This window comes from Ambystoma mexicanum, chromosome 11, assembly GCF_040938575.1.
Source record: "Ambystoma mexicanum isolate Mex_15411 chromosome 11, UKY_AmexF1_1, whole genome shotgun sequence".
In the NCBI taxonomy this organism is placed as follows: domain Eukaryota; kingdom Metazoa; phylum Chordata; class Amphibia; order Caudata; family Ambystomatidae; genus Ambystoma; species Ambystoma mexicanum.
Window position 1 is genome coordinate 948,080,744 of NC_090934.1, and position 12,588 is coordinate 948,093,331.

At 52.0% G+C, this 12,588-nt stretch overlaps 1 protein-coding gene across 1 annotated transcript in view; it reads left to right on the forward strand.

The window, feature by feature from the left end:
* Nucleotides 1-10,466: 10,466 nt before the first annotated feature.
* Nucleotides 10,467-12,588, forward strand: part of LOC138503958 (synaptotagmin-A-like) — a 436,750-nt gene continuing 434,628 nt past the window's right edge. Inside the window, exon 1 of the mRNA XM_069624092.1 lies at nt 10,467-10,573. The gene's annotated coding sequence lies outside the window, so the exon portion shown is untranslated. The remainder of the gene's footprint in view (nt 10,574-12,588) is intronic.

Below are 12,588 nucleotides of genomic sequence, written 5' to 3' on the forward strand. Positions count from 1 at the left end.
CCATTTCTGCCCTAAGTGTCTCAGTTGATGTTTCTATGTCTGCCTTAGTGCCCCCACATTCATCGGCATGGTCCTTGAGGAGTGTGGCCAGTTGCTGCTGTTGTTCGATCAACTGGTCGAGGGACTGTTGCCTCTGCTGGGCCATGGCCATTTGCGGGGGTGTCACAGAGGGGCTGTTGTCCTCATGTTGCCTTGCCACAGGGCTTGTGGGGGATGGCCAGTCGTCGTCTTGTGGGTGCCCCTGCGTGGTATCCTCATGTTGTACGGGATGGGACAGACAGGGGGATTGGGACAGGTCATGGATGGATCTGACTTCGGCATCCCCGTTTTCTGTGTCCGAGCATGCTGCCATCAATGGGGTGTCACCTATGGTGCTGCTGCCACCAGAGGCAGTGCCTTCTGTGGCATCCATTGGGGGGACCTGTGGTGGTGGTGTTGTGGGCATGCTGGCTGCTGGGGTGCCTGTTGATGTTCCCTCCTCTGTGCTGCCACCTGATTTGTGCTGCTGCCGTGTCTTGATGCGTGCAGCTGAGGTGGAGGGTCTCTGGCCGTTGGTCTTGGCCCTCTTTGCAGGTGTGCTGGTAGGGGTGTCCTGTAGCTCGTCGTTTGGATCGGACCCTGTGGTGGAGTAAAGGAGGGCGAGGGTTATTGATTGGTCTGTGGGAATTGGAATGGCATTGTATCACATGCTTTGGGGTGGTACCTGAGGGTGATTTGGGTCGGGGCCTTGGAGGTGCTTTGATTTGTGTGTGGAGTGAGGGTGCAGTTGTTTGGCAGCCTGCAGTTAGGGTGTGCCTGCTGCACGTGTAGTGCGTGTATTAGGGGTTTTTAATTATTTATGTATTTATTGTGGGTTTTAACGTGCGCTATCAGGCCGATGTGTGTGGACGTTCTCCTGGACATGTGTTTCTGTTGCACTATGTGGACGCATGGTACTTCACATGGATGGACTGTGTGGATTTGGCATTGTTTTATCTGGCCCACCTACCTGAATCTTCGGATGTCTGCACTCCTTTCTCCATCCCTCCGACTCCCTCTATGCTCTCCATTCCGATGGTGGAGGCACAGATTTCTTCCCAGGGGGTCAACTTGATGGGTGATTCAGGACCTCCCCCGGTGGCTGTGGCAATGTTGCGGTTGGCAGAGAGTATGCTGCGGACGCGTATCCGCAGGTCGTCCCATCGCTTGCGGCATTGCTGTGGGGTGCGGGGTGCGGTCCCCACCGCACTTACCCGCTGTGCCACCAGAGCCCATATGGCCTTCTTGTTTGCAAGTGCCGTCCTGGTCATTTGCGTGCAGAAGACGACGGCAGCATTCTCCTGGAGGGTCTCTGTTAGCACGGTGAGTTCCTCATGGGAGAAGTGGACCTGCCGCTTGCGGTCGCACGCTTTCTTCGCTACTTTTCCCATTTTTCTTGGTTTCGTTAGGGTGGTTGACGGGTTGGGGTGTGTTTCAGGGTAGTGATTTTAGTGGTTGTGTGGTTTTAGTGTTTTTATAGGTGTACGCCGGGATGTTTCCCGTTCCGGGCCCATGTTTTAACTTCCGTTTCCGTATATTTCCGGTCACCGTACTTTCCGGTAGGCGCACACTGCGGTGACCGCTAAGAGGGGTGGCGGTATTGCACCTAGGGCGCCGTACGGCGGCGGTGTGGGCCGTTTTGGGGTCATTTCCGCCATCGCGGACTTTGCACTTCCGCCGTGGCGTGGTGCTCGTGCCCGATGGGTCGGAATGGGCCGCACTTTGCTCCTTCGTGCAATGGCGGAAACGCTATTTACGCTGTGGCGCTCCGGTCAGTCGCTTTCCGCCAGGGTCGTAATGAGGGCCAATGGGATCAACCAAAATCTTGGCTGCACTAACTAAGCCTGAAAAGAAAGAAGGGATTAAAATAAACAGTGAAATATTTTACAGCACAAAAGTAATAATTTTTCAAATATGGAGACTGACCAAACTGTTGCACGGCCTTTTCCTTGAAAAGCACAGCAAGTGAAGGGTGACAAGGGGGGAGTACAATGTGGCAATTATGGAATGAATGCTCAGTGTGTCTCTTTCTATGAAACACTCACTGTATTTGGGGAACACTGATAGGCATATGAGAGGAGAATGGGCGTTCCTAGATGCACTGGATATTCTGCAGATGAGGACTAAATTCTCCCATATCTAAGGAAGACATCATTACAGAAATATAAACAAAGGAAAAGTGGAATGTGCAGTTAAGGTCCCAATAAACCTTTATGAGACCTATGTAGAAAAACTGACACCAATATTAGAAAAAGTGTTTCAGGACATTAGAGACAAGAGACTCTTCCCTGCAATATGGGTGAAAACATGATAGTGTTGCTTCCGAAACCTGAAAAGATCATATGGTTTTGTCTTGTAGACTGTTATCCCTCATAAATACAGACACTAAAATTGGCAACAAGGTTTAACGGGCCCTAACAAATGTATCCACTAAGTTCAGACAGGTTATGTAAAAAGAAGGCCTTCAGTGGACAATGTTCGCAGGTTACTCACCATTGTGCATGGGGCAAAGATGAAATGGCAATACTATGATATGGCTAGACCCTGAAAAGCATTTGAAAGATATTTGATACTGATATATATGCCCCAATGGACAAACCTATGCATGAAAACTAGGTTTTGGGGGCACTAATCCTCCAATGCCTGTGCCCTTCCAGATGATGCAGTCCAGTCCCAGGCAGCTTCACTTACTGCTCATTTTAATCATACCAGTGAAACCGGCGCAGCAAGCACAGACCATAGTTGCTTACATTTCTAGTGTGTGCTCCGCCACATTACCGTCACTATCAACATCGAGCAGATATAGGAATGGGCAACTGGGAACATCCCAGGGTGTAGGCCCTATTTACTCTGCATGCAGATAATTTGACAGGATCTGCACTTTATGTGCATGCAGGCATGACTGTGAACAGTGATGCTGACCTCCAGGCAAGAAAATGCACCTGCGTTCCTATGGATCCCTACTGACATCGCCTTCCCTCAGGGGTGGACTGGCCTATAGGGAAAGAACTCTGGAGATTTCCCGGTGGGCCTCTTTTGTGTGGTATTCTATTTAATTCCAAATGTTCTCATAGGAAACCTTTCCAGGGCCTCCTTTGGTTCAGTGCACCGCTGACGGCACTTTTCACATGTTAAATGGCGGGCAGAATCTACAGCAATCCATGCCTCTTCTTCTGCATCAAAATTGGGACGCGGGCAGAGACTAATGTGCATTGCTCATTCTTGCAGTGTTACGCAGACATGTCCATGTTTACCCTTTCAATGGGACCTGTGTGTGGTGTGCCGGGGGCCGAGCCTACCCGCATGGAGCGTGCGCAGCGCGAACAGAGACACGGACACGGTGTGTGAGGGTACCCGAGCGGGAACTGCCTTTTGGCGGGTTCCGCGCTCCCTTTTATTTACTTGCCCACGTGACCGCAGTCACGTGGACATCACATCCCTCATCAACTTTTAGATAGTCATCCAAACATGAAAATCACTTGTATTCAAACATGAGAAAAATGGTCACTCAAACATTGAAGTCATCTGTGGCTTTCCTCTTAGGCTGCCACCCAAAACATGTGGACCATTTATAACTGTTCAAAACAAACTGCGGTTGACGCAGCACCTCAAGTCTCTCGCCAGGGCTAGTTCTCAGTCTCTCAGCCTGGCCAAACGTTGATGCCATTGAGGACGTAGCCTTTCAACCTCGTCGATGGCACTGGTTGCTTTCGGAGTGCATATTGCTTGCTCCTCTCTCGGTGGGGAGTATGGGGTGTGTCCCTGCTTCTTTTTTCTTCATGGCAGGCAGGAGGCTCCGGGGTTGCTTCCTCCCCAAGACCTTCTCGTGGGTTGTTTGTCGGTGTCGGCTGGTCTTCTCCAGGACTACTGTCTGCTTTGCTTTCCTCCCACAGGGTCAGCGGGACTTTCTGGAAGTGCGAGACGTTTCTCGACACCGACTCGTTCCCTCGGGTGGCTGACACGAGGCCATGCTCTCAATGGGATACCGTCCACGGTTCTGATTCGTACAGGAGTGACATCTTTCCCTTCCAATTTCGGTTCTTACCAGCACCGTGTCCCCAACCTGGATGTCACTGGCTACAGCCCTTCTGGCCAAGTCCTCCTTGGCGTTGTGTAACAGCCTCCTTGTTTCTATAATCTCCACATCAGCAGGGGCTGGTTTCCAGGAGTGGTGTAGGGGCAGGCCCGCTTGAACGGGGATAACGAACATCATGTCCACTGGGCTGACGTGAGTTGAGGAGTGTGGCGTCAGCCGGTACGTGCGTAGGAATCTATAGAGCTCGGGGAGCCACCTGCGACCTTTGTTCTTTGCAATTCGTACGGTCTTGTTGATGGATGCCATAAACCTTTCAGCGTCCCCGTTGGCTTGTGGACAGTACGGGGTTACGTGATGCTGGCGTATCCCCAGATCGTCCATGAAGCATTGGAACCCCTTGCTTGTGAACGGCGGGCCGTTGTCACTTCGGATCGCCGACGGAATGCCATGCGTTGCAAACATTTTCTCTAGTTCAGTGGTGACTGCTGCTGCATCTGTGGAGTGGAAGGTCTCAACCTCGGGGTACCTTGTGTGCTCATCAATTGCCACCAGCAGGTAGGTCTCATTGGCAACGGTGCAAAATTCAATGCTGATGGCATCCCACCTGCGGTTGCTCCGTGGCAGGCATTCCATGGGTTTGGGCGGTCCGGGGCAGCGTGTGGACCGGCAGGTGCTGCAGGTTTCTATGAGGGCCATTACTCTACGTTGCATGTGGGGCGGCCAGATGCGTGACTTGAGGTATGCAAGTGTTTTGACGACTCCCTGATGCCCCTCGTGCGCCAGTTGGATTGCTCTCTCGTGCAGGGACAACGGCAGTACAATCATGTCTCCCTTCAGGGCAGTCCGTCCACTGACATGGACAGCTTGTGGCGTATCCCAAACAATGCCTGTAACAGTTCTTGGGCTGGTTGCGTCCTCTGGGTAACTGTTGACAGGAATGTCTTCCATTCCCCCATCAGAACAGCCATCTTTGCTAGCTGCAGGCACGGGTCATTGTCCGTTTCAGTTTGTATTTCATCCAGCGTCATGGCCTTCGGTCTGGCGTGCTCGACTATTTGGCAAACATGCTCTTCTGCGATTTTCGCTGCTTCTCGTTCCGACGCAGTGGCTGGCCGTGAGTGGTGCGACAATTAGTCTGCGGGGTTGTCAGCACCCGCACGGTACTGCACATTCAGGCGAACTGTTGCACCTGCAGCAGCCAGTGCTCGATTCTTGCAGGTGGGTGTGGCGCTGAGCCTCCAAAAATGGGGATGAGTGGTTTGTGGTCGGTAAGTACTTTCACCGGGTGTCCTAAGACGTACACATGAAAATGTTTGCACCACCAGATAATGGCCAGCGCCTTTTTCTCGATGTCAGCATAATTTTTCTCAGCCAGCGTAAGCGCTCTGCTTGTGAACGCGATGGTGTAGACTGTCCCGTTCTTGTCTCTCTGCGTCAGCATCGCTCCCAGCCCAACTGGGCTGGCATCAACGAGTAGTTCCGTGGTGAATGTCAAAGAACGCCATGGTGGCGTCACTGGAGAGGGAGTCTTTTATCTTTTGGAACGCTTGTTCTTGACTGGTGCCCCACTGCCATGGGGCCGTGGCTTTCGTGAGCTCACGTAGTGGGGCAGCGGTCGTGGCAAGGTCAGGGATGAAGCAACCGCAGTATGTGGCCATTCCTAAGAAGCTCCTCACTTCCGACGCTGTGGACGGTGCTTTCGCATTTTGGAAGTTGCTAACCTTGCCGGGGTCCGGGGAGACAACCCAGTTCATTGAATATGTAGCCGAAAAAGCTAAGTGACCTCTTCGCGAACTCACATTTTTCTTCATGAAGCTTGAGTCCAGATTCTTCTAACCGTTGCAGTGTCGCCGCTAGCCGGGCCGTGTGTTCAGCCTCTGTCCTTCCGTAGACCAGAATGTCATCGCTGACATTTGTGACACCCGGTAGATCCTGGAGCACTCTGCGAATCTCGTTCTGGAAGACTTCCGCCGCTGAGGAAATTCCGAAGTTGAGGCGACGGTATCACCGGAGCCCTAAGTATGACGAAAAGGTGGTGATGTACCGGGATTCCTTGGCAGGCGGATCTGATGATTGCCAGATCGGAGATCGAGCTTGCTGAAGACAGTTGCGCCTGTGAGGTCTACGATCAGCTCATCAATCGTTGGCGTGAAGTGCCTCTCTCGGCCGATGGCTGCATTGGGAAGGCGCATGTCAATGCAGATGCGCACGGCATTGGGTTGTTTGGGTTTCGCTGTGACTACCATGAGGGAGACCCACGGGGTGGCTCCCGACGTCTTTTCAATGATTTTCAAGTCTTCCAACTTCTTGAGTTTCGGTCCTTATATGGAAGGGAACCCTCCTGTGTCTCACTGCCCTGGGTTCAATGGTTGGGTCGATGTGGAGCTTCACTGATCGACCTTTGAGACACCCAATGCCGGTGAAGAGTTTCTTGTGCTTCTTGAGAAGGAGCTCGATGTTCTCGGGTTGGATGGCAAGGTTATACTGTACGACTTCCAGGCGTTCGGCCGTGGTGCAGCTAAGCAGAGTTTTGATGCCGGCATCCACGACATGGATCCATGTCTTACAGTTTATGCCGCGATGTGAGAGTGTCGTTTTGAAATACCCCACCACTGGGAGGGGCTTCTTGCACCCATAGGCGTAGAGCAGAACTGAGCGCCGTCGGAGCGTCGGCTTGGGCTCAAGTTTGTCGAACTTGGAGACTGGCATGACGTTCACGGTGGCCCCTGTGTCTGTCATCATGGTGACTGGGATGTCGCCTACCAGCACCGTGCATCGGCGGGACCTGGCGCCGCTGTGGTCGTTGCTGTCTCCTGGTTTCACTGCTGAGATCATGTGCGCCTTTTCCTTTTTCCGATTGTAGGTCCTTCTGTTGTGGCTGGGGGATGGCTCCCTGCTAGACTGGTCTCTCTCGCTGCTGCTGGGGCTGTCTGACTCCTCACCGCCGATGGTGCGGGCGCGCCCGCTTCTGCTGTACAGGGCCTCATGTGCGCCTTTTCCTTTTTCCGATTGTAGGTCCTTCTATTGTGGCTGGGGGATGGCTCCCTGCTAGACTGGTCTCTCTCGCTGCTGCTGGGGCTGTCTGACTCCTCACCGCCGATGGTGCGGGCGCGCCCGCTTCTGCTGTACCGGGCCTCTCCATTGGTTTTCTTTGGTGGTATGGTTGTCTCTCTAGGTGTCTGGTGGATCCTCGGGCTCCTGTGTCGTCTCTGTGTCGTGGGGTGTTCTCCCTGCGGGTAGTGTCCCTGGGCTGCCTAGAGCTTAGGCATACTGATGCGTAATGATTTTCTTTTCCGCATTTATGGCACGTGGTGCCATACGCTGGGCATGGTTCGTTTCTGCTGTGTTGGCCCCCGCACCATGTGCAGTCTTTCGGTCTCGTGCTGGGTGGCCCCCCTCGTGGCCTCTGTTGCCTCAGGGAGTTGATCATCGGGGTGTTGTTCTTTGACAGGTCAGTGTCTAAGGGTAGGCGACTTATAATCTGCTCCATCTCCGCCGCATACTTGTCCGTCCTTTCGCGTAGGCGTCCCATGGCCAGGATGGTGTCGAGCGGGAGATCTTCTTCAGCTAGGACCACCCGCCTTAGCTTCTCTGAGGACAGCACAGGTATGGCTTGTTGTCTGACTGTGAACTCCTCGTTCGGGAAGTCACACGACAGTGCCATTTCTCTCAGCCGGCTGTGGAAGTCGTCTGTCCTGGCTCATCTTAAATCTTTCGAAGTTGTGGCTGGTCTTTGACTTGAACTTCTTCGTGAGGACGTCCTTTTCGGTCGCGTAGTCGACATCTGTACCTCGTTTTGGCAGGGCATTGAAAATGCAAAGGGCCATCGTGCCTAGGTTGAGCATGAGAAACGCCCACTTCATCTCTTCATCCTCGATCTTGCGGGTGTGGAGGGAGAGTTCGAACTGCTGTAGCCACAGTTCCCAAATGTCTGAAATGGTTGCATGAACGTGCCCTGCGTGGTATCCAGCCACGTGCTGGTGTCTGGGTTCCTGCTCTGGCTCTGCAATCTTTGCGGCGTCGTGATGTCATCTGCCATGTTCTTACTTCTCTTGCACCACCACCTCCAGACGGGTGCAGCCTGGCTGTAGAGGAGCCTGTTGATTCAGCTTGTGAGTGAGAGTCCCAGCATGCTCCCTACATGAGCTGGGAGTACTCCGGATGCTATGTTGGTGCTTCAGTTCAATGGTGCCACGGGATTCATGTGGAGCACGTGCAGAGGCGCATGTGGGGGCACACTGGGTGCCAGCGGGTGGAGCGTGCTGCGCTGTGTTCCCCAGTCCTTAGCTGCAGCAGCAGTTCTGGGCATTGGCCTGTGACACTGATGTCAATGGAGAGGTGAATGTCATATGGCCCTTCCCCATCGGTGTATGCATTGGAGAAGAGGAAAAGAAATGTTCCCATGCAACCACAATGCGCTGTCTTTATTATTGGTGCGCGTTGGCTTCCCGCGCTTTCATTAGAATGGGTGCAACTAGGGGGGAAAGGCCTTGCAGTCCTTGTTGTGCTTTTCCGCGCGGTGCTTTTATTAAAAATTCTTTTTTTTCCGGTGTGCCCCGTGTTGTGTGGGCGTGCGAGGGTCACAGCTGAGGCTCCCCCCTCTTATTTCTGGCCTTTGGGGTAGGGAAAGCGGCCGTTGGCGGGGGCACGGAATCGCCACACTTACTGCAAAGCCCTCGGCAGCTGGCTTTTTTTTTTTTTTCTTGCGCTACCCGGCTTCGCTGCCCGGCGCGAGTAGCTCAGTGGTCCTGGGCTGCCGGGGGAGCGCGAACACCTGCTGCCTCTTCCACAGGCTGGTCCGCGAGGGATCCCCTCTTCGTCACCAGTGTGGTGTGCCGGGGGCCGAGCCAACCCCCAAGGAGCGCGTGCAGCGCAAACAGAGACACGGACACCGTGTGTGAGGGTACCCGAGCGGGAACTGGCTTTTGGCGGGCTCCGCACTCTCTTTTATTTACTCGCCCACGTGACCGCAGTCACGTGGACATCACACTGTGCAGCGCAGTTATACCATTCACGCGGCATGAAGCGCTACATAATAATTGGGTCATCAGATGACATACTAGGTCATTTTAAAAGAAATGCAAATTGAAGGAAGGGGACTAACAACGTTAGCAAAAATATGCTGGAAAGTTCTGCGCATGCAGTTTTAACCTTTTGCAAGGCAGAGTAGAAAACTGAAGAGTCCAAGCAGCCGAAATTGGGTTTACTATTATGTTTTACTCCCCGTCTTGTAAAAAAGTTAACTCTGTCTGCAAATTATGCTTTGCAGATGCCATTTACCAATGGATCTTATGGAATCCTCTTGCTCTATGCAGCAGGTGTTAAAATGCAGGCGGATTCCATAGGAATTCATGTTTTACACCTGAATGAAAATCTCCTGCAGGCGTAAAATGAAGAACACTTCCAAGATGGAGGAAGAAAGCACACCAGAGATGTTAACTCTGCTTCGTGCCCCTTCCCCTCCTTAGAAGCACACGACTATGGTATCCATTCACCAAACCACCCATTACAAAATGACCCGTGCAAAGTCTTTGGGGCACCGCTGTCGAGTGCTGAGCTTCTCTGGGGTGGACTGGCCTATAGGGAACTTGCGAGATTTTCCCGGTAGGCCTCTGAATCCTGGGCCTCTTTTGTGTGGTATTTCCAAATTTTCTCGTAGGAAAAGCTTTGGGCTTGCTGAAAATGTGCAATGTAGGGCCTCTTTGAAAACTATTTCCAGGGCCTTTTTCGGGTTCCCAGTAATTATTTCCAGTGCCTCTTTTGATTCCCAGTCCACCCTTGGCTGCTATAAGAAACACTAATGCATTGTGGAAGTTGTAGTTTTGCTTAACTTCAATTGGAAAAAAAGGACAAAAAAAGGACATGCGCACCTGATACCGCTGAGTTATAAAAGGAAAGCCTGCGGCTGGGAAAGTTGTGGTGATAAACACCAGGTTACCTCATACAGATGAATGCACTTCCGTGTATTGTTCTGTCCCCTTTTTCCACGTGCACGTTTCTTTCTCACTGCCACCAGGTGTAAAGCCAAGGCATACGCAGATGCCCACACCAAAACTCTTGCATAAGTCTCTTCACGACCACCATATAACAATTCCCGGGAACAGGAACTCTCTACACACTTCCTGATTCCGGAGTTGCTGCCAAGCCTCCTATTTGCATTCGGACAATAGCTTAATTCTTTATATCAGCTGATGGCAGGCACAGCAGGAGTAAATATTAGCCAGGTGTGCCAGGTGCCTGGCCGCCAGGTGTTCCTGCTCCCCTGCCCTCTGCATGTATGATACTGTCTCATATCTAGGCAGACTATTTGGTGTCACTCAGATATATTCTAGAAAAGTGCCAGGAGCTTGTGTTAGACTGTGTCAATATTAGGCGTCCTCGGATGCACAGAGCAGCCGGGAGGGAACTCGTTTTTCTGGTGCAGCGCGCCAGGGGGTTAAAGCTCTGTCAGGCAAGCGCTGCTCTGAACAGTCCAGCTCATATCCCCGGCTGCTGCTCGCCATGCTAGGCACAGTGCAGGTATGTGCTGCATGCTTTATTGTGTTTGTCGCGTGTCCTGGCTGGTTCGTTTGCAGCGCTACAGCAGCGCGTTTGATCAGTTGCATGTTCCAAAGACTGCTGCCACCCTCACCGTACCCCCCCCCCCCCCCCCACCCCAGCCTGGGCTTTCACTCCCGCGTGTTTGAGAGAGAAAGGTCTCGCCGGTTGTTCTCGGCAGGCTGTTTCTCAACACACCAGAGGCAGGGGAGGTCCTGGTCTATTGATCCCGTGAGGGTTTTGTCATGGCGGGAAGCATGGCAGGATTTCAAAGGCAGGGTTCGTGACCCCGGATGCCTGCCCGACACTGTGTAACAGTGCATGAACTGTGTGACGCAGGCCTGCCCTTCTGTGCGCGTTATAACGTGGCACTAAGGGAGACAACACCACATATGAACCCTACAGCACTATTTAACTTGGTGACAAAGATTGAGGTGGTGAATCTCTCTTCTCCACTGCATGGTACCCTCTCTAACCCTCAACGTATCCTATGGGAAAAGTCTCGCATTTGAACTAATTTGCATACCCACAATGCCTTGCTGGTTTCACTTAGAACTGGAGGTGAAATTTCAAATGCATGCTATAATATGGCGAGAAGGAAAAGGGGTGGGGAGTTTCCCACCGAATTTATCATCTAGTGCCTGATGGAAAATATTGACTCGCAGGAAGGGGGGCTTGTTTCCTAAAATCCCGTTCTTCACTGCGCACAGGAGCTGGGGCAGTGCACACGAAGGGTATGATATGATATGAAATGACATTTGTAACGCGCCTATACACAGTGTTTCAAGGCGCCAGATGCTGGATACAGTGAAAGAACACAGGTTCAGGTTGTTATGGCGCATCGTGCCTCCCCTGTACTGCATGTGATGTGCAGAGGAGGCAGGATGATGCAATGAGCTGCTTTTATACTACAGTGATGTGGAGAAGGAAGGGTTGATGGCGAGGCCTTCTCTACGTTGTATAAGGCAGTTAACGAGCCATCACACGGGTTCTTCAACTACATGGCCACCTAAGGCAAGGAAGCACCAATATATATTGTGCCTCCGTCACTGCGCGGAAGACATGGCTATACAGGAGCAGCCCGAGTTTATGCTCCGTCGAGGCTGGGCGTGATTGTCTACTCAAGGCTGACATGGTTAAAGAGAGGAAGGGGCGAATTCGAGTTCATCAACTGTTTTTCACTTTCTGTAATTGTGCAGTTATATAGAGAGCGACAAGCGCATTGTCCATCAACACTGTTCAGTATTTTGTGTTGCAATGTAAACATGATATAAAGACATTTAAAGCAAAGAATCCAGGTCTACTGTCACCCATCCCCCCACACCTTCCCTGTCTATGTTCTCCTCTTACGCTCTCTGCTGCATAGGTAAAGAGATGCAAGCCCCGCCATCTCCTTACGTGCTGTGATCGCTCAATATCTAGAACGGGTGCGAGGGGTTATAGAAGGAAATATAAGATTGACAGGGAATGCTTTAAGAGGCATCAATCAAGATTGACACCAACAAGTTCCCCCTGTGATGGTGTCTCCATCCATCATCCCACTGTGGACTTTAATGCATAAGATGTTCCATACCAGACTCAGTATTCCTTCATGACACTCGAAATGTGCTAATTATGAAGGGGAGAAAGACTATTAAAAACACGATACAATCATAAAGCCTATAGTAATGGAGGCAACGAGACAGGGCAATAATAAAGGTCAGCCTAGGGGGGGCCCTCTCCAAGAGCAAAGAAGCAAACAGGGAACACTGACCATCAGTGAATAGGAAAGTCATCTTGGGAAGTTGAAGGAGGAAGGTATATGAGGGATACTAACCTCTGAGAGGACTTTGCCATGCAAGAGGCAGTTCTGCTTGGGCTCACCCTGCATCAGGCCTTAGCGACATACTTATTCACCCATAGTCTCCCTAGTGGAGTGAATGGCCAACAATGAGCGGGTGCTGAAGCATTGAGCAGTATCTCCCCAACGCGCAGATGAGACACAGATTTCCAAAGTC